The sequence below is a fragment of the Sebastes umbrosus genome, chromosome 16 (genome assembly GCF_015220745.1).
Source record: "Sebastes umbrosus isolate fSebUmb1 chromosome 16, fSebUmb1.pri, whole genome shotgun sequence".
NCBI lineage: Eukaryota > Metazoa > Chordata > Actinopteri > Perciformes > Sebastidae > Sebastes > Sebastes umbrosus.
The window spans coordinates 20,877,201-20,901,756 of record NC_051284.1 but is presented as its reverse complement, the minus strand read 5'-3'; the positions used below and the strand labels follow the sequence as shown (position 1 = coordinate 20,901,756).

Genomic DNA, 24,556 nt, shown 5'->3' with positions numbered 1-24,556 from the left:
AGAGTTTCATGATGAAGAGTGTGTCTTTATGCACAATTGCAAACTAATTGAGTTTCTGTTCCCATACTCAATTTAATTGGTGACCGTTTGTATTCTTACTTATGCAGCCACATGGCACAGCTGCGTTTTGATCTGAATTCACATGCTTTTGGCGAATTTCATCTCCATCTATTTTTAATAAGCACGCCACTATCATGGAATGGCGATGAACGGGAGACCTCCGATCATCAGTGCGGCTTGCAGCCCCGGCAATGTTAAATTAACTATGTGAAGGCAGCTGCTCTTTGAGCTCAAACACTTTGTGTTGTGTGGTGAAAACAATGAATAATTCTCTTTACACCCCATATGCGGGTGTCGGGAGCAGGGCAGCAGGCAGGAGTACCATCCGTGGCTCAGATCAAAAGCCAGGCGAAGTTTAGAATGAACACACACATGGAGTGGAACGGAGGGGGAGGCGGGAATGCAGAGGAGTGTTTGTTTGTGTGAGGAAGAGAGTCCTTCTGTACCATACGGCAAAAAACGAGATGTGTGTGTGTGTGCATTTGTTTGAGTGAAAGAGTGAGGATGTTTACATGTGAAGAGTGAGTGTATATGTGTTCACCTTTGGAGATGACATCTGTGTAAGTGGCTCGCCATCGTTCCTGGCGTCTGGTACGATAAACTGTGCTGTTAAAAGATCTGCAGCAGCCCAGATGCATTAGAGATGGCACCAGATTGTCAGTAGTTATAAGAGTAGGTGGGAGTCATACATGTAGATTTTCGGACGCTGACGTGAGCTGCACGAGTGGGCCTGAAGTGGGATGATCAAATTATTAAAGTCACGTGTGGCGTCTTTAGCACACATTAGAAAAAGACCCCACAATATTTCTATTAAAGTAATATAAAAAGGTAGGGCTGTCAATCAATATTTTTATTGCGATTAATTGCATGATTGTCCATAGTTATTCACGATTAATCGCAAATTAATCTCACATTCTTAATCTCTTGAAAATGTATCTTAAAGGGAGATTTGTCAAGTATTTAATACTCTTTCAACATGGGAGTGGGCAAATATGCTGATTATGACTTGCCCAAAACGGCATGTGATAATCATAAAGTGGGCATGTCTGTAAAGGGGAGACATGTGGGTACCCATAAAACCCATTTTCATTCACATATCTTGAAGTCAGAGGTCAAGGGACCCCTTTGAAAATGACCATGACAGTTTTTCCTCCCCAAAAGTTAGCATAAATTCGGAGCGTTATTAAGCCTCATTCGCGACAAGCTACTATGAAATGTTGGTACCAATGGATTCGTTAGGTTTTGTGGTTTTATATGATGCCAGTATCTTTACTCTAGCTTTAAAACTGAGCACAATACAACATAAAAATCACAGGTTGAGTTAATTCGTTAAAGAAATTAGTGGTAGATAATTGAGAGGATGTTTCCCTCATGAAACCTTTGAAATGGAATTTTTGTATGCAAGAACACACACTATAGTTTTCTCTAATAACTGTCTGTAAAGTCAAACATTTTACAGACCACAATGCAGAACAGAAAGCCTTCCTGTATTTTTTATCGCACCAAACAGACAAAAAAAGTCTGTTAAACCCAGAGGGAAACTATCTCAGCAGCTCACCTAAGACGAAATCAATCCCTAATGGTAAAAAAAAAATCACAGGCAATTTTCATCAAGACAGTTCAGCTTGCAACCTTACGTGCCACTTACCGCAACCTCACCGTCTCCCTCAGATCTTTTTCTCTCACTTCAGCTGTGATACCTGTGAAGCTTCCGCCAAACCCAGAAACACCTTCAGAAAAATAAAGTCAGCCTGTTGGTGTGCTTTCTGCAGGGCATTCACCTGCCTGACTGACACACAGGGAGAGAGGCAACTTGTTACCAAGCTCCTCGACATTGATCATGACAGATTTTGGGGTTTTGCGTTGAAAGTGAGCGCCGGAGTGCAGCGGGTTCAGTAACTCACTCAGGAACATTTCTAAGAACGGACGGAGAAGTTTATTATTAGCTAATAATTCCAGCAGCTGCAGTCAGGCAGTCAGTCTATATGAGAAAATATGGGAAAATGATGCAGTGTGTGTTTACCATGATTTGGTTTGGAGGAGGAATCCAATAAAGATGATGAAGAAGCCTCATCTCCGCACCTCGCAGGGCTGGGCCGGGTGGCGGAGTATTCAGCGGAGTGAGGGGAGAGGGAGCACGGGGAGAGGGAAGTGATTACTGTCGTTAAGTTGACAGGAAATGTTGCATCTCCTTGACGTTTAGTAATGATCGCAGCAGCTGGGAACAATAAAACTCCAACATTGCGCAATTATTGGCCTGCCTCACTTACATTGGATAAAAGTAATAATGCACATTATCCCCACATCCCCCTTTATAGTCGCACCAGCGAGGGAGCAGAGGCAGCAAATGAGATTTGCTGCGCAGGAAGCTGAGTAGGCCGACGGTTATGATTGACTGGAGGAAGACTTCCTGCTGCGTTGTGTGATGTGACCCGCTCTCGCTTCTCTCACTCTCACAATCAATTCATTTATTTTTTTCCCGACTTTATTTTATTTCTCATGATTTGACTTTGTGCCTTAGGGACAGAGAGGGAAGATTAGAAAGTTGAAACTACACCCAGAGAGTGTCGACAGCAACTTGGATTCATGACAGACAGAAAACCACAAACATTTGCTGTTGGCAGCAAGTTAACAAGATATGAGTGAGAGAGAGACGCAGAGCAGAAAGAGAGGAAGAATGTTCTCACATTACCATCATATTCAATTAGCAAACTAAAACTTATCTTTTTTTTTATTTTGTAATGATTTATTTGTAACCTTTTGTTTTTCTTCCATTCTAATACATTAGGTATTAATGTGTAAACCCCTGTCTTTTTCTCTTACATGTAGATTCAATTATTATACCTAGTACATTGTAAACCTTGTACATCCTGCTTTGGCTTCACTGTACTGAATTATATTTATGCCAATAAAGCAAGAAAGAGACAGAGAGAAGTGAAGAGAAGGGGAGATTTATACTGTAATAAACTGTAGATACTAGGGCTGCCCCGTCTTAGTCAATTAGTCGACTATAATTGGACGTTTTGGTCTAAAGGCCGTTACACAACGGTGGCGTTTTTTGTGTGATTAATTTACATGTCAATATATTTTTTTCGAACTGTTTTTGTCATGAGTACTTTCACACAGATTGCTAATATAATGCTGCAAAAAAAGGTTGATTTTCTGAGCTGTAGCGCCGCAAATAAAGGCATCAACCAATCACGTCGTGCGGAACCGGTTGAGTTGCACCTATATTTATGAAACAACAACACGGAGGCTTCATGGTGCGAACTAGGAGGGCAAACTTTATTACTCCTTTCAACCTTGACGAAGGCAGCACAGACCAGATCCACTCCTTCCATTCGTACCTTTCACAATAAAAGCCCTAGGCATATAATATTCGCAGGCGAGTATTTCGCATATTCGTCTTGTTTATTCGTCACGCCCCCGGTGTGTAAAGGCCTTTAGATTAAATTATTTGACTTAGAACATTGTAAACCTTGTACAACCTGCTTTGGCTTCGCTGTACTGAATTATAGTAATGCTAATATAGCAAGACAGAGACAGAGAAGTGCGGAGAGGAGGAGATTTATGGTGGTGCTACATTTGTAATCTAGATACTAGGGCTGCTTCATCTGATGTTTTGGTCTCAGTCAACTAACATTTCTTTAGTCGATTAGACATTTTTTATGCTTATTTCCAAGAAACTTATGAGCACATCTCTGGTAAACTCAAGATTCAAAGTGGTGCTTTTGTGTGAATCTTCAGCTAACTGATTAGTCGACAAAATCACGTGTTAGTTAACTAAGAATGTCTTTGGTCAAGGACAGCTCTACTAGATACTAGGGCTGGACGATTTTGAAAAAATATCTAATATCTAATTTTGACTGATATTGCAATTGCGATATGATTTGCAATATCAGCTATTCATATTTTATATTTAAAATGGTATTTTGACACACGTTTCACCTATAACAAATATTGCGCCTATAAATCTTTGTCCATATTGCGATTTCTATAAAATTTTGATTAATTGTGCAGCCCTAAGAGATGCAAAACTACCCAGATACATCATTGACATTGAGCATTTTAAGAAAAGGGAATTGGAAAGGACAAATAACATTTATTTTTTTCACTTATTTTTCTGCTCAAACTGTAAACATATCAGAAAAACTGATCCAAAATATATTTGCATACATGCATGTATGTATCCTGTTTCCATTTGACCCATTACTGTTATTGATCATTTATTTGTAATGTGTGTATACGGTATGTGGCTCGAACATATTCATGGAACTCAAGTATATTTGAATTTGAGAGAGAGATTGTAAAGTATCATCTTCCATATTTAATTGAGGCCTACAGTACAGATGACACAGTGTTTTGACCTTTCTGCTCTGTGTGAATGTGTGTGTGTGCATGCAATGAGTTTGAGAAGGATGTAACCAGTTGAATATTAATGATTGATTAGGCCTGTCGTGGCTGTGCATAAATATGGAGGGTGCGTTTGTACTACGAAGGGCATTTTGTAGTACCTCATCTCTTCTCTTCTCTTTTCAGACCTTAATTAAAAATGTTCAGATAGTAATGACTGGTACTGATACTGCACAGGAGAGGAGGTAAACGACCGTGAAGGTCAAGCCTCGGATTGAAAAGCATTTTACATTGCTTGCCAGTTCATCAACAACATCCTCCTTCGTGAGCCCTAAAATATATTGCCGAGGGCTGCTGTGATATTGCGTAGGAGCGCTAAAACCTTAGACATCTCAGAGATACAGTTTCTTTTTTGAAGAAAGGAAACTAGTTTGTCTTCATCTCTTGCCCTGGCTTCCTGTCTGGGAGTCGTTTCAAGAACAAAAGAAACATCTCGTTCTGTTGAAGAGAAGAGTGAGTAAAAAAAAAGAGAAGAAGAAAAGAGGCGAATGTACCTCAGAGTGCCTTCTCAGAAACTCCTCTGACACCGGATGCCTACTTCTAGATATAGCGAGTGTGTGGTTGTGTGTGTGTCTTCCGGGATGCTTTTACCTTTTTGGAGGGGCTTTGAAGGAAGTTATCAAAACCTCGCTCTTTCATCTTCTCCGGCCCCAGCGCTCTCCTCTCCTCCGCAGGTGGTTTCCCCTCCGGTGCCTTCACTCTCCTCTCTCGCTTACTCTTGCCCACAGCTTCTTCTCCCTTAACCTCCGGAAAAACACACACATGCTACACTGCTGCCCTCAAATAGCTTTCCAATAACTCATAAAAATAGGGCGTACAGTATGTGCATCTTTTTACCATCCCTGCCCCCTCTTTGCTCACTCATCTCAGGAGGCAGAGGTAGGTAGATGATATGCTGGCGATGATTATGTCATGTTTATTTCTTCTAGGGTTGTATCACTTGTTATGAGTCATGCCACGGTGCTGACTCTGTCTGCTGATGGCGGAGAAAGAGTTCTCGTTCAGTGGGAGGCTTTGGGAAACCACCTCTTCTTTCGTTCCCACAGGTTTGAACTGTTAGTGTGCATATTGGCCAAAGCGGTAGCAGCTTTCCTTTAACGGTCAAATGGTTTCAAATGGTGTGATAATGTTGGTTCGAGATAGATATTTCTGGGTGTGTGTGAATATATGTTAAACCTGCGCGTCAAAATGGCTAAATGCCACCGTCATCCCCACACGCCTGATAAAATGAGCCGCAGAAAATCTTGGATTTTTATCAGTCTATAACTGACTTGCCAATCGTTTCAGGTCACTGTTTGTCGCACGTCGCACCAGTCAGACAGCGAGGACCGAGCGGGATGTGGCAAACTCCAGAAAAATCCTTCTCTGTGTTTCTGTTTCTCTCACCCCTCTCTCCCAAAGTTTTTCCTCTCTCTGGCTGGGCGGCCGCAGGTTTCCAAACAAACTAGCTGAAACATGTTGTCTGTGAGTCCGTCCATCCAGCCCTCCTGCTGGGCACCAAAGCTGCCATCCACAATGTAAGCAGGTGGCGCTGGCATCCCAGGGAGAACGGGCAGAGCGCGTGGGCGTCGCACACAGGCGACGCCAATCCAAAATTCCCAGCTGACCTCCAAACCAAGGCTATGGCTGCGCTCGCCAATCTTCGGCTAGTTTTGGGTTTATCTGCATCTTCCTCTCGCTATCACGCTCTTGTTTTGCCAGCTGCGTTCACGTATTCTATTAAATAATCACATTTTTGTGCTTTACTTTGTTTGAATGTCTTTCTCTTTTGCTTGCATGTCTGTCTCTCTCTCTCTCTCTCTCTCTGTGTTTGCTTTGTGGGGGTGCTGTTTAGCCGAGTGGGACTCGCAGTAGGCCCCAGGCCAGCCGCCTTCGGTTGGACGTTAATGAACGGAACAGGAGTGGGCACATCTGATGAAGCTGGCCATGCTGTCAACTGATTTTCATCTGGTGTGTGTGTGTGTGTGTGTGTGTGTCTGACAACAGGTGCAGACCAGATCTCTATGCACTGACAAAATACAGACTCTGCTGTGCCAACACAGGTGATTTCTAGCTAGAAAAGGCACACACAAACACACATCCTTTCCGCAGTTTTTCTTTCCCGTTCTGAAACAGAGAATGCCTTCAGACCTAAATGACAGTTTGATTACTTAGATTATCTCGAGAGTTTCAACTTCCACTCTCTCCACTGGGTCCCGTCATTGATAAATTATAAATCGTTGCCTTTGAGCTGACGATGTAAAACCAGTCTGATAGACAAACAAGGAAACACCTGTCACATACAGCCTTCAGTCAAACGACTTGCTCGCGAGCAACATGCACACACCCAGTGGAAGGTCTGAGTGACAACATCCTGTTCCTCTCTGGTTGTCAACAGGCCTGAAGCAACAACAGTATAAGCGTGTGTGTTCATTAGAATAGTACCTGTCTGGGGCTCCCTTAGCCACCTGGCTTTTCAAACAGAAGCAACTAACACTCCTAATCTTTCTTTCTATATGCCACAGGCAGACAAGATCCAAAGACGCATCGAAACAACAAAAACCAAACATCACAGCGTTCCCAAATGTCACATTATTGTGTGTTGTACACGGACAGAAGCTAACGAGACGGGGAGACAGGAACGTGATTCTCCTTGGAGAGAGGCAATTTTTCGCTGCCGCGTCCGAGTCCAAAAATAACAAAGAACAAAGGCGGATAAATGAGTGAGTTTTTGAGCACAGGCTAGTGGGCTTTGGCAGCACCGGCCAGGCAGGAGGGGAGGGAGAGACAGGGAGAGCTAGCTAGCGGCCCGTCCACACATCTGTCCACACAGCACGGGGTGGGTTCCAGCGACACCCACAGAAACAGGCTTAACCTTCTCTTCCCCCCACCACCTGTTCATTACTATGGGCCCCCCCACCGAGCCACCACCACTCTGCTCTTCTCCTCTCACCCGCTCCCTTGTTCTTGTTCTCTCTCTGTCTGTCGCTACTCGTTCCAGTTCTCTCTTTGTTATCCTGCCGTTTTAATTTTTTTTTTTACCCAATCTCTCCCTTTTTCTTTTATTTTTTTTTTAGCTTTTTAATTTCTCAGCAGTGCAGCGTTATTGTCTCTTCTCACTGTCTCTTCCCGACGAGGCGTTCAGTTGAAGTTAAAAAAATCTGTGCGACTAAAAAGATTGCTCTAACAGGAAGGGATCATCAGACAGGTTGTTTTAACTAGTGCGAAGGAGAAAGAAGTGGCCGGCTTACGTGGAAGGGAGGGAGAAGAGGAGGCTTTTGATGAATTGTCTGTGAAAGTGCATCAGTCTACCCACATCTTCAAACCCCCTGGTGCCTCTTGTCTGCTTTCAGACCCATTTTTCTCCACATTGTTGGTAATTTGAGCATTCTCGCCCATGGCATCATTCATAGTTGGCCCATTTAAATCCCCTTAGAAATTCAATTTGGAGAAAGGAAATGACAAGATTTAGCTTATTGAGGTATGCCAGAACATCTATGAAAATCAGACATGGGAATATGGGAGATTGCGAAACCCTCATCATTACTCTCCTTTGTTACTGGGTGGAAAAAAAAGCACTGAATACTCTCTGTACTTGTTGGGGCATTTGCATTTTTGATCATCTATTTAGCCAAGGTGAATCATGAAATAGCCTCTAGTTCTGACACAGAACTATCGCTGTAGTTGGACGCACATTATCTTTTAAAAAATCTCATTGCTGTATAGCGGGAGAGATTTTTTGATTCAGCTCCATCTATACCATAATTCCTGTCCAAAACAAAACAAAAGAGGAAAAAAAAAACCAGAAAAACAAATTGCAACCCGCAGTCTCTCATATGGTACCACAGTGAGAGCAACTTGGCATTGGCTTATGCCATCATTGTACACAATGTGGCATATTTCAATGCAGCCAATTGTTATTTTTAACTGTGAAAGTGAAATCACATTGTGGGCTGTGCATGCAAGGAATGCAAATATAGTTATGGACAACCTGCAAAACAAAACATGTAGTATTTTTAAATATTGTACACACGTGTTGCAGACACGTCCACGCTGTCGACGAGAATAATGATCATCAAAAACTCATTTCTGTCTGACTTTAATGAGCCTGCAATAAGCCCTTTGCTCGCATTGTAATTTCAAATTTGAGACTCAAACATAAAAACAAATAAGTACAATCTGTCTTTCCAATCCTCTACTTCTTTGGGATATGTGTGTGTGTGTGTTTCGTGTGCACAGGGCACCTTGTTGACTTGCGTTCTGCTCTCTCGGATTCTGCATAACTCCAGATATTCTTTTTGACTCTTTAATTGCTTTTGCACAGTGGCCCTGATGATGATAAGGAGGACTTGGTGACAACATCTCAATTTCTCTCCCCAACTGAACGCTCCCCGTTTCAATTACCCTCGCCGTTTTTCCTTGCCGCCCTCACTCTCTTGCCTCCAAATAAATTTCATTTCCCTTAAGCCCTGCTGCTTTCAGTATCTGATGGCGTCTCACTCAGTTATCCATGCATGGTATTATCAGGAAGACGGGGCCCTCACTGCTCACTGAGAGGGAAAGGCTGCAGGCCCCTTATTACATACCAAATATCAGGCACCATATTCAAATCCAGAGTAGCTGGCTGTGGGGAATAAGCTCTAAACTGGTTCAGCCTGTTAAGAGTTTTGCACCGGCCTACGCAGATAGATGAAGTCCACACACTGTATGAGATGAGGCAATTTGCTTTGAATTAGGGATGCACAGATCCGACTTTTTCACTTCCAAAACCGATAGCGATACCTGGGCTTTGGGTGTCGGCCAAAACCAAGTACAGATCCGATACCAGAGTTTGATTAATAAGCTGTATGTCTCACTGTGTGGAAGTGACTGGGATAATTTTTTTTATGTGTAAGGAAACATCAGGCTTGACTTAATCATTGCTTTCCAAACTTTGTAAAACAAAATGTAACAAATAAATACATAGATATAAATTTACTGAATAGAGTGCTCCAGGGATGACATATTTTTGTAGGCCAACCAGGAAGTTAGCATTGCCATGGGTTCCCTCAACAATAGGATTTTTTCATTGTGTTTTGGATTATTGCAGAAAATAAGCTCTGTGGCAAACACACGTTTATGATACTTATGAAGTTAATCTCCACACGAACACCACTTTTATGATTTTCGAAGTGCAAATGCAATCGCCAGAAGTAAAAAGCTAAAGTTAGTCTATAATCGAACTACACTGCGGTCGCATGAACGTGAGTATACACAACGAGGCTGTAAAGGTGGACGAGTCGGCGTGATGATGTTCAGTACTCACATTAAGGCTTCAAAATCCACGAGTGGGGTATTTATTGATGCATTTTATATCGTAGAACAAAACATTCAAATCTCTTAAACCTGTGTTAACTACAGATCAAATTTCAGGCATCTAACCAAAAACCCATTGACATCTAGACGAGGGAACCGGAGGTGCTAAAATGCTAACTCATTTCTGGGTTTTGGGACTCACTCCTGCAGCACTCTATTGTAATTTATTATTAAAATAATAAATCGTACACCAGCAACTTATTTTTTTAGGAATTCCAATTCCAGTGGAAAACTTGTTAATGCAGCAACAAATTGGTCAAAACGTAAACAGCAATTCAAATTCCAGTCTATAATGTATATAGTATATAAACATAGAATTGAATTGAATAGATAGGCTCCATTGTCACCGATACCCAATCCAGCTATATGAGTCAGTATCGGCTAGATATCCGCGCTCAAGTATCGGTATCGGTGCATCTCTACTTTAAATTTTCCAAAATTAGACATTTTAATTTATTTGCATGCAATTCCAACATATTTGTTAATTTGTTAAATCATCTCTCTCTACGCAGAGTCGAACAGTTGCTCTGCATCTGGGAGGATAAAAGCAATCTGAGAATGTAAGTAATGGTGTGCAAAAGGACACTAAGTCCAAAAATGTAATTCGAGAGTGCCTTTTCCCACATGTTGGGAATGTATTCTGAACTGTCATGACATCAGCGGAGGAGAGAACTTGTCTCAGCTCTCCAAACAATGAAATCATTACAAGCAGCTTTTCCAGGTCACCTACCTATTAAAGAAACAGAAGAAGAAGTTGGATGCAGCCGCTGGGTATTATGCAGCGTTACAAAGAAAACAATGGGACAATCAAACGGTGTGATATCATATTGTTTTATTGCCCCTCCAAAAGCTCAAAGTAATATTCTTTTCTGCATATGAAAATGACATAAAATCTCTCCCTGGGTTTTTATTATGGCATCAACATGAGTCCATGCCATGACGATTTTCCCACAGAGGAGAAACTCAGAGTCGTATAATAATTACAGAGCAATGAATGATCAACAATAAACATGTAAACTATTCAAGTCAGCTGAGATAAGATAGCGTTTAAGCACCTTTTTTATTGCGCGAGGTTCCCACAGTTCAGGGTGTTCAAAGGTCTCTTACACAACCACAGATGTCCATAAAAAGCAGCAGTTCTTGATCAAAGCAGAGAGTGAATAAATAGATGTCAGATGAGCTACTGGTGATTAGGTTTGTTAACAGAAGGCAGCCCCCTTTCATTTTCTAGTCAGCCCACACAGTAAAATAAAATAATACAAAAAATAATATTTGATTCACAGAGAACATCCGCATCTTGTAGTTTCTATTGATCTGGTATGAAAACCTCTTTTATATTTTGCTTTTTAAAAATTATTTATAAGTTTTGATAATCCAGCTTCGAGTGGTGATTAATTAGGTCTTGATTTAAAACATGGAAGCAATAAATAGAAATATTAAAAAGAAATCAAACATTATAATATGTAATTGTTACGAATATAAAAGTGATAACAAAGTGCTTCTCATTGGAGAATAATACCAGCATAAAAAGTAAAACATTTTCTGTTAATTTATTTGATTAACAGATGTTGATTTTGAGCTCTGTGAAATAAATAAATAAATAAATAAAGCCTGATGGTGGGAAACAATTCGATCAATACAGCTACTTCAAATTTGTTTTGTAGGAAGTTTGCTTATAGTAATTTGCCAGGTTTTTTCAAACACCAAAGTCTTATCTGAAAAGGAATTATTTTAGGCTGACCAAACTAATTCTCTCATTGGGATTTACATGTAATTCTAATTGGGATAATTCAGTTCAAGTATCATTACGATGTGAAGAGATGCAGTATAATATTATCAAGGCTAACCCTGTTCTCTTGTTTTCCAGCCTTTATCTTTCTTTTGTATATTTTGGCAGGGCTAGTGTTTGTGTGCAACACTTATTTAAAAACCACCTTTTCTGAACTACCTTGTGTGTCTTCAGCTTACTTTAATATTTTTAATTTGAAAACTAATTAAAACACCTCTCTCTGGGACATTTTGAAAAGATATAAAGTATTTGCTTGTGTCATGAAATGAAATATACTACCTAGAGTTTAATGCTGCAAATAATGATTATTTTTTATCATTGGTTGATTTTCTGATTATTTTCTTGATTATTTATTTAGTCTATAAAATGTCAGAAAATAGTGATAAATATCCACCCACGTCCAAGGTCACGCCTTTAAATGTTTGTTTTGTCCGACTAACAATCTAAAACTCAAAAATATTCACTTGTCTCTCTCTACTTAGGAACATATCTAAGGAACTGGGTATCCGAGACAAATATTTAATATATTAAAATTCCAATGGTAAGCAAGCAAGAAGGCAATTACAAGACGCCTTCACCCTGAACCAATGGATAGATATTTTAAACAGCATATACAGTATAGAACTTATGACATTAAATTTAGGATTACAGAAAGAAAAGGGAGAAGAGTACTGGTCTAAATGGGATACATACCTGACCAAAGAGCCTGACATTGTAAATGCAATTGTGAAACATGTGACCTCATGTTTATTGTGTTATAAAATCGGAAAAAAAAATTCACAATTAAATAAAATAGAATGGTAGCAAAATTGAAAATGAAAAATTATGAATTGATTATCAAAATATTTGGACCATTTTCAAATTTTCAAGTTGTAAAAAACAAACCAGTTATAATAGTTTAGGTAGTTAAAATCTATTCACTAATTGTATATTCTGTGTATCATTACTGTGAGAGGACAGTCATGTGTGTTTCATGAATGGTGGGAACTCGTGATTTTTTTTTATGTCAGCTTTTATAATGTCTTTGATAACAGCTCAGAGGTGGGCGAGTTTCTCTGCTGTAAAACTGACCGGCGGACTCTTTCATGTGTGGACTTTATGCAATGATGCAGCCCTATCAACGTGTTTGTTCACTCTGTTATTGAACTGTTATCTCGGTGACAAGAAGACACTCAATACCGGAGCAGATAAAGATGAAAAGCATGGACGGCGTTGTATTTTCTCCTTTCTGTTTCAAACTGAGAGCCTCCTATTTTCAGTGTCAGTGGATTGAAGAAAGATAGAGGTGGCTGGAAATGAGACGATCAATGTTGCGAAGTGTGAGTCTTAATAACACGGTGCTCCACATTCACGGCCGCACGCGTCGGGGGAGATTCGGCAAATCAATTGAACAGTCAACCATCAAGAGTGAGACACTTCAGTGTAATATCAAAAAGCCGTTGGACACATTTGCTGGCTTTTTATGTTGCAAACAAATCAGATTAACTCTGAATATACTTAGAATATGAGATAAAGTAAGTTAAAAGAAAGAGTTGTAACACCAAGCTCACATTACGCCGGATGCGTCAGTCCCCTACCTCCTTCCTCTCCCTTATTTCGGGGCTAATTCAATTTCCCTCAGACAGACTCTCACACGCTGACGCCGTCTCCATTACAACGCGCAGCCAAACACAAGCATTCATTAATTAGTGGCATCGTTGTCTTTTAATTATGCATGTGGCTTATTAGGCACCTCACCCGCTCACCCAAGCCTTTCCCGTCTACACTCCCCTCTGTTCCTCGCCGTGCTCATACGGGACCTTTAAACTTCCACCTGCACATTATAGCTTTAATAAAGCTGTTATCAGCCCGTGAAGGAGGTGGCAAACAGGTGAGAAAGAGAGAGAGAGAGGGGAGAGAGAGAGATGGCAAACAGGCGACTGAGGGTTCTGATATGTCAGCAACAGAAATTAGCTAACTGCACTCCCGACTGTGACACCGGCAGGGAGAGCATAAACCCACCAACTCCTCTCTCTCTCTCCCTCTCTCTCTCTCTCTCTCCTCCTTTCCTTTAATTCTGTCTCCCTCTCTCTCTCTCTCTCCCTCTCCTTCTACAAACCACACATACAGAGAGAGGGAGAGAGAGGGAGAGAGAGGGAGAGAGCGTCAGCCGGTGAATTTTTACAGCTCTCCAAAATCATTATTGGCAATTAGCGTTCGTCAGGGAAGACAGCAGCTGCTTGTAATTACAGGTAGCCCCTCATTACTTCTCAGTGTAGGGGAGAGGAGGGATGGGAGAGGAGGGAGGAAGGGAGGAAGAAAACGTGTTCCAGTGCCAGTGTTTATATTTATTTATATATTTCTTTACCTGTGATGTTGAGCCACATAATGTATACGAGCTATAGCGGAGGGCTGGAGACTTCAGCAGGTGCAGTTTGAGAGGAGGAGGAGGAGGAGAAGAGAGTAAACTCATTGTAAACAGCCAGCGTTATCATACAAATATTGTGCTATCGCAGCGTGCGTAAGAGTGGATATGATTGTATATATAGCCGTGAGTGCGTGCTCATTACGAGGTTTGGTTACAATAATTTGCCTCTACTAATTCTTCACTTCCTGCCGCTTATGAGCTCAAAATTTGCTGGGTTATTCTCGGAGCTGTGAGATCTCAGCCTGACACGGCAGAGGTTGAGATGACCTGACGTCTGAGGGCACACTTCACTGTTAGCATGCCCTTAAAGTCAGCACTGCATGGCACGGGGAAGTGGGCCTTGATATGCCTTCTTAATATAATATTCCACCAATGGTTAATGATTTTTTTTTTCATTAGGGCAGCTTCACCTTTAGTCATTGCCCGACAATCTTGGCTAAGTCATGCTGCCTGATAGGAACTCCTTAGAAGGAAGTGATTTAAGAAGAGTCACTCCTTGATAGCGAAGGTATTTCTACCTAATCAGCACGCCGAAGCTTAAAACTGGCACGGGTCAAACTCATTTTAAAAGTTTTATTTTTTAATCTCAAGGCGAACCATCTCATTAAATGATAGCCGGTGCCTTTACTCAGCATCGAGCATCAAGGGGTTACATTTTCATACCTTTCAAGCTACGTTTCCTCACGTTTCGCGCTGCCCATTTTTTTTTATTGTTTTATGAGGCTTTTGGCAAAGCAATATTGTCAAGCTTTCGTTCTGACAGATCTGATTCTGATTTTCAGATTTTCGCCAAACAAATGTCATTTTTGTAAATGTTTGTAACGGACGTGGCAAGGTTGACATTGATGTGAGGGCATTGCTGAAATAGTTGAATCAAGAAGGTGGAGAGGTATAGCTATAAAAGGAGATATTTCTCGGGGTGATAAAGATGAGGTAAACACATACCTCGGGCAGGGGCTAGACTCCTATGAATAGTTAATTAATACCATCTGAATGCTTTCTATGCCCTGGCGACTGCAAGGCTTGAAGTGCCCGACAGAATCCTCCATAGCCTAGGGCAACAATCAAACCAATTAACCCAGGGCAGAAAGCAGTGGAGGTGGGGTGTGTATGCAGCTCGGTAACACGGTGAACCATTGCTTTTTACTGAACCCTTACCTCACACGGAGCGAGGTTAGGTTCAGGGGAGGGGACGCCCTGCTCCGTGTCGAGGTGTAGTTTTCAACAAGGAGGTCAGGATCTGCTACATGCAAGGCGTCTCTGCAAGACCAACAGAGGGCACGCTAATAGCAGCCAAACATTAGCCCCTTAGCCTGCGCCGAGGGTTTGGCTCGCTCTCAGAGGAAAGGAACGTCTGAGTTTGTTTTTCCTCTTTGTTACTGAGCGCAATTATTAGCCTCACTTACCGAGTGAGTCACTTTGGTTCATATGCTCCACAAAAGGGAAAAAAAAGTCACAACTGTCAATCTTGCGCTGACTTGCATGACAAGCCGTCGTCCTCCATCTCCCTCTGTGTTGATCGGCGTCATGACAGTATACATAACAGTCGATAAACAGCTCCTTCTGCCAACAGCATAAAGCCCTAACCATGTTCTTGCTAATTCATAAAGCATTGCCGTTTACAGTCTCTTTCAATAAACATATACTATGATTCTCTGTTACAAATAATACAAAAAAAAAAATCTCTTTAGACCTTGAGGATATCTGCAAAGCTTTATTCGCTGCGAGGGTGCTGGTATTTATTTCCTGCACACACACAGGCTCCTGCTCAGTTACAGTAGAACAACCGGCATCCTGGCAGAGGAATAGCTCACATTTGCAGGGCATCTCTCGTTTCCACTGTAGACCGTCCAACGCAAATACAAAGAACAACTGTCACATTCAAACTGGAGCTGAAATGACTGGCTGGGTTTCGATTCATCTTGTCTGTCCGGGTCTCTCTTTTTTATTCGCTGCCATGAAAAGTTGGAACTGTATGAGAACCCCGCGCTAGAGGGAGAAGATCAAGTGTGTAAGGATTTAACAGATGGAATTGGGACTAAATGAAGCGCTAATGCATGGATGGTATGAATCCACTGTGCATTTTTTTTTTTTTTTAGCAGACATGATGAGATGGTTTTTGCTCAAGGTGGAAGTTAGTTGTTGATTTAATTTCCACTTATAGTTGCAGAAAGTGTGCTTTAAAAAATATGTTAATCCCTGTTAAAATAATATCTGTGATTACACTTTTTCAGATGGTAATTTGCAGAGTATTTCCCCGGAAATTTGATAGTAAAAACAGGGACGATTCATGTTATTTAGTCACCTTTCCCACAGTAAAGAATGGTTTGATTTTTCTCCATTTACAGTGAAAATCCTTGCAGCTACGCAGGTGCTCATATCTAATACCAGTACTTAAATTATATACAGGATGAATAGACATTGAAAACATTTGTCGCCAAGCACTTGTTTTATGTAATACTTTATTAATGGGTAGAAAGGAATTATACAGAAATGACATTTCACTTTGTGTGGATAGGTTTAGTCTGACGAATGCAACTATTGTAATTTGAGTAGCAGGCTATAGGGCTGTTGCAGTAATCTCAATATTGCAATACCGCACTATTGACAAGCCAACCGCAGAGGATGGCAAGCAACCGCCACAACCGCTATGTTCACGTTGTTTCTTTTTTTAATTCTTTGCAATGGGAGCGCTGCATATTTACCAACGCCAACAGTGTGACGAGGCACTGAGCGTCCTATTTGCATGTTTGGTGTTTTTTTGTGGTCACCGAGAGTTGAAAAACGTTCAACTTTGGGTAAAACGCTGCCCTCATCACTGGCACTTTTTACGATTAACTATAGAAAATCATTCGATTAATCTTGATTAAATATTTTAATCGATTTACAGCCCTAAAAAAGTGAATTTATTAATGCGATTAATATCGCATATCGCGCTGTTGAGCCAATCATTATCACCATAGGGGAAATTCCTTCACCGTAACAGCTCTATAGCAGGCTTTTGAAGACGCTTCACATGTTGCCCGAGTATTTTTTACAGTGCTGCGACTTTGATAATGAGTACCTAATGTGCTACCACTATTCTAAAATACACTGTATGCTTTACACTCAAAATCAATTTTCAAGTTACACAGAAAACATTCAGGCTACATGCGGCGTTCCTGAGAAAATCTTAAAACAAATCCTTACTTGGATGCTCCCGCTGGTTGTTACTGTGGCAGCTTTGAGAAATATTGTCGTTTTGTTCTACTGATGCTCGCAGTGCTGCAGTGCTGCATTTTAAACTGTTGAGTCAGATTTCATTTACCAGCTCTTTCATCTGTTTTAACTCAGTGAGGCGAGGTATCGCACAGTGTGTCTGCGCGCCTCTGTGTGTGTGTGTGTGTGTTTGTGATTTAGCAGCGAGGATATGTGTATAAATTTGCGCGTCTGAATTTGTGTGGGCTTCGTCTGTGTACCACGTTGTTTGTGCTTGTTTTGTTGCGTGTGTATGTGCACCCTGTTGTGTGTGTATGTATTCAAATGTGTGTGTGTGTGTGTGTGTGCGCGGCTCCCAACCCAGAGCTATTATGTGGAGACAGCAGGTATAATATCTGCAAACCTTCGCCGCTGTGCTGGATAAGTAATGGCCTCAAGACGTCACCTTTATCTGTAGCCACACTCCTGCAGCTGGGGCTGTGTATTCCCTGCCTCACACTCCCTCCATGATACACAGGTGTGGCATTATGTGTGTGTGTGTGTGTGTGTGTGCGCCGTTTATCCCACAACACCTCCTCCCCCCTTACGTGTTTGCCACACACAAAAGTGGTCATGAGGAAGGCAGATAGGGCCGAGACTGACACATTCATTTCCTTAACGGCCGCGGATGTGGTGGCGGTGCTGCCGCCTTTTAAGCAGCTTTAGCTATATACTGTATCCCCTACAGACACTGGGGGTGAGCGCAGAAGGAGGAGCCACTGGGAGCATCCCATCATGCCCCGCAAACGGAGAAAAGGGAGGCCATGGTGGGGACAGATAGGAGGAGGAAGAAGGAGGAGGAGGAGGAGGGCGAAATTTAGTCAGAGACGGAGAAGGCAGAGAGATGTGGGAGAAAGAGACAGAATGACGTGTGAGATAGATAGGGAGAGAAAATTGAAATGAGACAGAGGGAGGGAGAAGGAGAGGTGAAAACAAAGGAAGAGTTAGATGGGGAGTGAGTGAGCTTTGTGGTCTCAGGCTCCATGGGAGGTTCAGCCCAATCATTTATAAAAGGTAAATGCTGTCAGGACGCAGGGCGTTTAAAGGCGCGGCGCTGCAGGTGTGATTTATGCTCTCAGTACGGGGCTATAAATCACCCTGCCTTTGTTTCCACAGGCTGCCGCTACTGCTGCTGCTGCTGCTGCTGCCGCCGCGTCAAGACATAACCATCCCTGCCTCATCTATAGCGGGCACACACATCTAAACACACAGACACACACACACACAGTGGACAGCAATAAAGACAGAGCAAAGAAGCATGATGATGGGAATTGATGGCTGGATAGAGAGTGAGGAGAAAAGGGGTGACCGGTTGGAGTCCATCAATGATGATGGGTTGAGTCGTAGAGGTGTGGATGAGCACGCACGCACGCACGCACACACACACACACACACACACACACACACACACACACACACACACACACACACACACACACACACACACACACACACACACACACACTCAGTCACACACGGCTATCAGTGCAGAGCAGAGAGAATCTACTCAGACACAGAATTCATGTTTCTCCATTGTTGTAATTCAAACAGCGTTTGTGAATGTGACCCGCTGTCTTCCAAAGTTTGACTCCAAAAAACATGAACCAGACTCCAATCTGTGAAGCTGCCAGAAAGCAATTTCTGTTCTGTTCTGGTCTGTAGACTTGTGTGCAATATTACTTTGAGCTTCTTCGTCTCCAAATTAAGATTTCTATATCCACATTTTAGTCATTTTTGCTGGTTTAATACTGGTCTGACCTGGCATCTCACTTTCTTCGCCAAGTCTGCCATGTGTTCTTTGTAATTGTCTCTGTCTGTCAGTCTCTGTAGTGTAAAATATCACCTCATTCATTCAAAGGATTCTGGTTCTTCTCACAGTAACAATGCAATCATAGTTATTCAATCATCTCTCTGATGGATAACACAGCATTTTCTGTATAGCTACTATAGTCACAGGCTGTAGCTTAGCAGATTTTGAGTAGCGAGAACATAGGCAGTATTGATATGATGGGTGCGTGGGAGGGAATGGCACTTCAGCAAGGTCACAAGTCGTGCTTATGACAGTCACATTGTCGACATTCTTTAACTAGAGCGGATAAAGCTCTTTGTTCGCCACAAAACACCCACTAGTTTTGATTGGGTGTGAGACGGGTTCAATTTCTGTCAACTCTGACGTATACAGAACAGCAGAGTTAAGCGGTAAAAAAAAATTGAGGGGGTGAGAAAAGCATCCTTTTGAAACCAATATCCACCATCACTTCTAGGGCCTTTACAAGAGACAGTTCAGAAAGGAGACGGTGCACTGAGTCAGTTTCCCGTACCTGTGTGGGTTTCGCTAGTGCCCTGCCCCTTTAGGAGACAAGCAGCATGTCCTGGGTCTATTAACTCCAATGGGAAAAGTGAACGTGAACACAGATTATGACTGATTCTTTCGCACCACAGTCACCAAAGTAAATATTGGACCCATTTTTCGCAAGCCACATTATCTTCCCAACATTCTGACACTAAAATGTAATTTTTCAGACGGACAAATCAGGAGAAAATTATCTTTGTTCGAGACCTTTCTCTTTCTCAGCAACACACTCTCGCGAGATCTGGCAACTAACGTTCGCTAACGCCATAGCTAACTCATTTTCATAATGCTTAATATGGCTGTCAGCTGAGTAAATGTCTAATGTTAGCAAAAGAAAGTACAAAAAAAATACATTATGCAAATATATCATCCATCCACACAACGTTCGCACCACTTCCAAACGAGGTGGGGGAGAGGCGAACACACCATCACCACGCCCACTTAGGAGACAGGAAGTGTATACCATTTCAAACCATTGGCAGAGCTCGAAATACTTCATCTTTGTCATTGAGTATCTTTGCCTTTCAACCTCGACAAAGGCAGAGCAGACCAGATCCAGTCCTTCTGTTCTTACCTTTCACAATAAACGCCCGAGATATATAACATTCCACGGCGACTATTTCACATTTTCGTGTAATTTATTCATCACGTCCCTGGTGTGTAAAGGCCCTTAGTGGAAAATCCCCCCTTGTAATACATTTCAGGAGTTATGCTATGAAGTGGTGTTATGATTTACTGTATCCTGAATCACTCATTTCTTTGAATGACTATCAACATTGCCCCGAGAACCGGCCTGGATGTGTTACAACCACACTGTTGGTTTTATACGATGCAGAGATCACTAACAATACTGAGTAACAGAAATGGGGAAAAAATAAAGTCCCTGACTCAACCTGTCTGCTTCTTTCCAGTTCAGTTTCCAAGAAAGCACAGATAGTGTGCTACCACAAAAATAATCTAAAAACACTCCTCCGACAGCGAGAGCAGCACTTCGTCTTCACACATAATCAATCCCTTCAACCCAAACCACGTTTCACCCTTGTACACATCACTCTCAACAGAAAACCCAATTGTATTCCATGAAGCGGTCAACAATGCTCTCCACTCAATACATAATACAAGCGTATAAATCACCTCGGAGAAGGCTTTCTGTCTCTCCGGCTGCGAGTGGGTGGGGGAGGAAAATGGAGCTGTAACATGCAGCGAACACGTACAAGCTGACCTGAATGGCTGCTGGTATTCTGATTTCCCCGAGGAGCTCCTCTCTGGCCCGTGCCGGTGTTTTAGATTCCAGAGGGAGGCCATTAATGCTCAGCCTGTCGACCTGATCCATATGTATGGCTGGCTGTTCCGTTCTGTTCAGCTCCTGCCTCCCTGCCTGTCTACCTGACTGTCTCAAGGCCTGCCGGAGCCCAAATTGGTTCCTCGTCCCGCAAAGATAGAAATAGAATAGCGGATATGGCCGACAAAAAAGACGAGCGAGGACGGTTTTACAAGGTGATTATTCAGGCTGTGCATCTGGATGTCTAGCAGCAGCTAATGGGCTCTATTTGCAGACTGAGGAACACAAACTGGGTTCCTGTCCTTTTTAACTCTTGGACCAGTTGGTATGGGTTATCAGTACATGACTGATTACCATGCTGTCCTGTCAAACAGACCGGTTACCCCTCCCGACACTGTACTACAAACGAGGAATGGAAACGCTTTTTACAGCAGCAATTACCCCAGCCGTGTGAGGTGAATATAGTTTATCGGTTTATTGGATGCAGCTCACTTGGTCTCTCTTTTGTTACCTTTCTCTCTCTCTCTCATCCCTTCTTTACTCTCCAATACAACAGGATCTGATTTGTTTTTTTTTTGGGGACATTTTCCATTTTTATTGAGAGGACAGTGGATAGAGTCTTGGAAAGGGGGAGAGAGAGAGTGGATGCGGAAAGGGCCATAGGCCGGATTCGAACCCGGGCCGCCGCGGTCAGGACCAAGCCTTGATACATGGGCGCCCGCTCTACCAACTGAGCTAACCCAGACGCCCGGATCTGATTTTTAAGGTTGAGGGAAAAAATGTTACAGCATAGGATCGGGATATTTTGTGTGGCAATATTGTATCGATACACGGACATCAAGTATTGATCTTTTATTATATAAACGAATAACCTCTTAACAATCTGACGGAACGCCGGTGCGCCTGGCTGCTATTCTGTCTTTCAGAGGTTGTAGAGGGCTCAGTATTAAAAGCTAGAACGAAGATACTGGTATCATATGAAACTAGAAAACTAAGGAATCAATTGGTACCAATCATGTCATGACATAGTTGGTACCATTGGATTCCTTAGGTTTTCTAGTTTTATATGATACCAGCATCTTCTACAACGTAAAAAAAAAAAACAAGTTACGTTAATGCGTTAAAGAAATTAGTGGCGTTAAAACTTATTTGTGTTAACGTGTTAACTTTGACAGTCTTAGTTTCAACATTAAATAATGCTCCAAAGTTACGCAAAAAGGAAAAACTGGCATTCACTGAGTGAAAACTGTATCTTATTAGATAAAACAGATGTTGACAAACAAGGTAACATGTATTTATAATTCTAAACAGGGGTGGAGGGGTCTTGTATTGCCCTGTCGGGGTTTTTTTTCACAGTGACCCGCTAGTTGTACATTATCCCGCTTATTACACGGCTCCTTACTTAAGAAATCAATAATTTGACATAAAAACGGTCCACCATCCGACATCAGAACTGCGCCCATAGCAACGGTCTTTTTTACATAGCAACGGTCTGCTATAAAAAAATAACAGACTGCAGAACGCCGTGATTGACCAATCAGAAGCGAGTATTCAACAAAGCCGTGTGATAAATCTTAATATATCTTATCGCAATACTCAACATATCGCAAAATGTTTAAAATTGCAATAAGATCGTATCGTGACTTAAGTATCATGATTATATCGTATCGTGGCGCCTCTGGTGATTCCCACCCCTACTGATTAGTTACTTGTGATGGGACAGGCCTGATATCCTTTTAATGGTCACATACACTTATGCGCCACAATCTCCAATTGGCCAGCTGTACTGAGCAACGTCTAGACAGTCTAATTAACAAATCATCTCTGAAGCACTATTATCCTACTTGGTGACAGAATAGAGAAGACAGACAGAGTAAAAGAGAGGGCCACTGATTCAGCTGTGTGTTTTGTTGCTGTCCTCCTAATTCAACTGTGCATGACTCCTTCCTGCTCATGTGCATCCATTGTGCTTTGCCTAGTGTTGATTCACGGGTTAAAAATACTTTCTGAGGAATGGCTGGGCTCGACATCGATCTAAAATGCTCGTAGTGGAGGGTCTCTTTGTCTCTGTAATACTGGGAGCCGTTTTGGTCTGTGTTAATATTAAAAATTAATAAAGCTAGACCAGGAAAATAAAGTGGATGTGAACTGTGCTGTCCAGATATAGCGAGCTCTCATCGTGTCCATTTAGCACTCAGCATGAGTCTAAGTCATCCTCTGGAACAAATAGGGAGCCCAGCTTGTATCGCAGTACATCTGGTCACATTAGGGTGCGCGACAGGGACAGGGTCTCAGTAGGATGGAGGAAGGGTCAGTAGATAGCCTCTTGAAACCAAGCAGAAAATTTAATTATAGCCCTTTTGTTATGGGGAGGATGTACTCAATCATACTTTATATTGTGCTCTTTTCTTTGCCACTGCAACACAGAAACACAGATAGATGAGGCATTCTCCGATCACCAGTATTTACTGAAAATATTTTATACGTCCAAAAAATCATAGCTTATATATTAGAGTCTATTAGAGTAGATGCAGGACTTCTGTTGTGTAACTTAATAAAAAGCATTATACCACTGTATTCATAGTGTTTAGAGCAATAAACTACAAAATAAAGTAAAAATAAAATACTATGCTAGATGTGACTTTTGTCTCCCTTCTGTTATGATGTGTTGTTTGATGCAGCCTTCACTGTAATAGATGAAAAAGTGATGTATGCATGAAACAACTTAAGGTCTTTAGTAGGGCTGGTAATCAGCAATCACACGATACTTAAGTCACGATGTAATCTTATTGCGATTTTAAACATTTTGTGAAAAGGTATATTGCCAACATATTAAGTTTTTTCAATTATAAATTATGCAGTTTCATCAACATCTGTTTTATCTAATAAGATACAGGTTTCACTCTGTTCACCTCAGAGTTTTCATTCACATATCTTGAGGTCAGAGGTCAAGGGACCCCTTTGAAAATAGCCATGCCAGTTTTTCCTTGCCAAAATTGAGTGTAACTTTGGAGCATTATTTAGTGTTCTTTCTGACAAGCTAACATGACATGATTGGTACCAATGGATTCCTCATGTTTTTCTAGTTTCATATGATACCAGTAGCTTCACTCGAGCTTTAAGACCGCTACAACCTCTGAAAGACAGAATAGCAGCTAGCCCGTCGGATTGTAAAGAGGATAATAGTTTATATAATAAAATATCGATACTTGATGTCCGTGTATTGATACAATATTACACGCAAAATAATCACGATACTAGGCTTGATTTTTTTTCCCCCACCCCTAGTCCTTAGCCTCAATGCCGTTTCATGTATATACATGTAAGAGTTGGATTACTGCAGTGTACTGGAATCCAGTGGCAATCAAATGCAATTTGCTATTCATATTTTGGCTCTTAAGAAATATAGAATTAATTCATTGTGATTAACCAACAACCTTTTCCACTATCCTCTCATAACTGACATTTTTAAATATCATAACAATAAATGACACATAGATATTCCTAATTGTTTGAATGTAGAAACAGAAGGAAAATGTGAGCTCATGAAATATCTTTCACTCGTTGTACAGAGCACTCGGAAACATTTTGTCTCTAAGCCTTCTTTAGGATTATGAAGGCTTAACGCAGAAACATTTCACAAATATGTAAGTTATATGTCTTTTTTTAATCCAATTGGTT

At 41.6% G+C, this 24,556-nt stretch overlaps 1 protein-coding gene and 1 long non-coding RNA gene across 14 annotated transcripts in view; one reads left to right on the top strand and one right to left on the bottom strand.

The window, feature by feature from the left end:
* LOC119474569 overlaps positions 1–24,556 on the top strand; it is a 192,824-nt gene that overhangs the window by 36,636 nt on the left and 131,632 nt on the right. For 5 of the 13 annotated variants that reach the window (XR_005203591.1, XR_005203590.1, XM_037746656.1 and 2 more), the window contains exon 4: positions 18,357–18,589. The exons of 3 other annotated variants lie outside the window; for them this stretch is intronic. The gene's annotated coding sequence lies outside the window, so the exon portion shown is untranslated. Of the gene's footprint in view, positions 1–6,459; positions 6,516–6,977; positions 7,176–18,356; positions 18,590–24,556 lie in introns of all 13 variants that reach the window. 5 more of the 13 variants (XR_005203589.1, XM_037746652.1, XM_037746651.1 and 2 more) reach the window with 4 other exon arrangements.
* On the bottom strand, positions 1,211–24,019 carry LOC119474571. The gene is made up of 3 exons (XR_005203594.1): positions 24,001–24,019; positions 15,198–15,200; positions 1,211–1,346 (listed from the first exon to the last, which is right to left on the bottom strand). It is a non-coding gene; the product is annotated as an uncharacterized LOC119474571 (long non-coding RNA).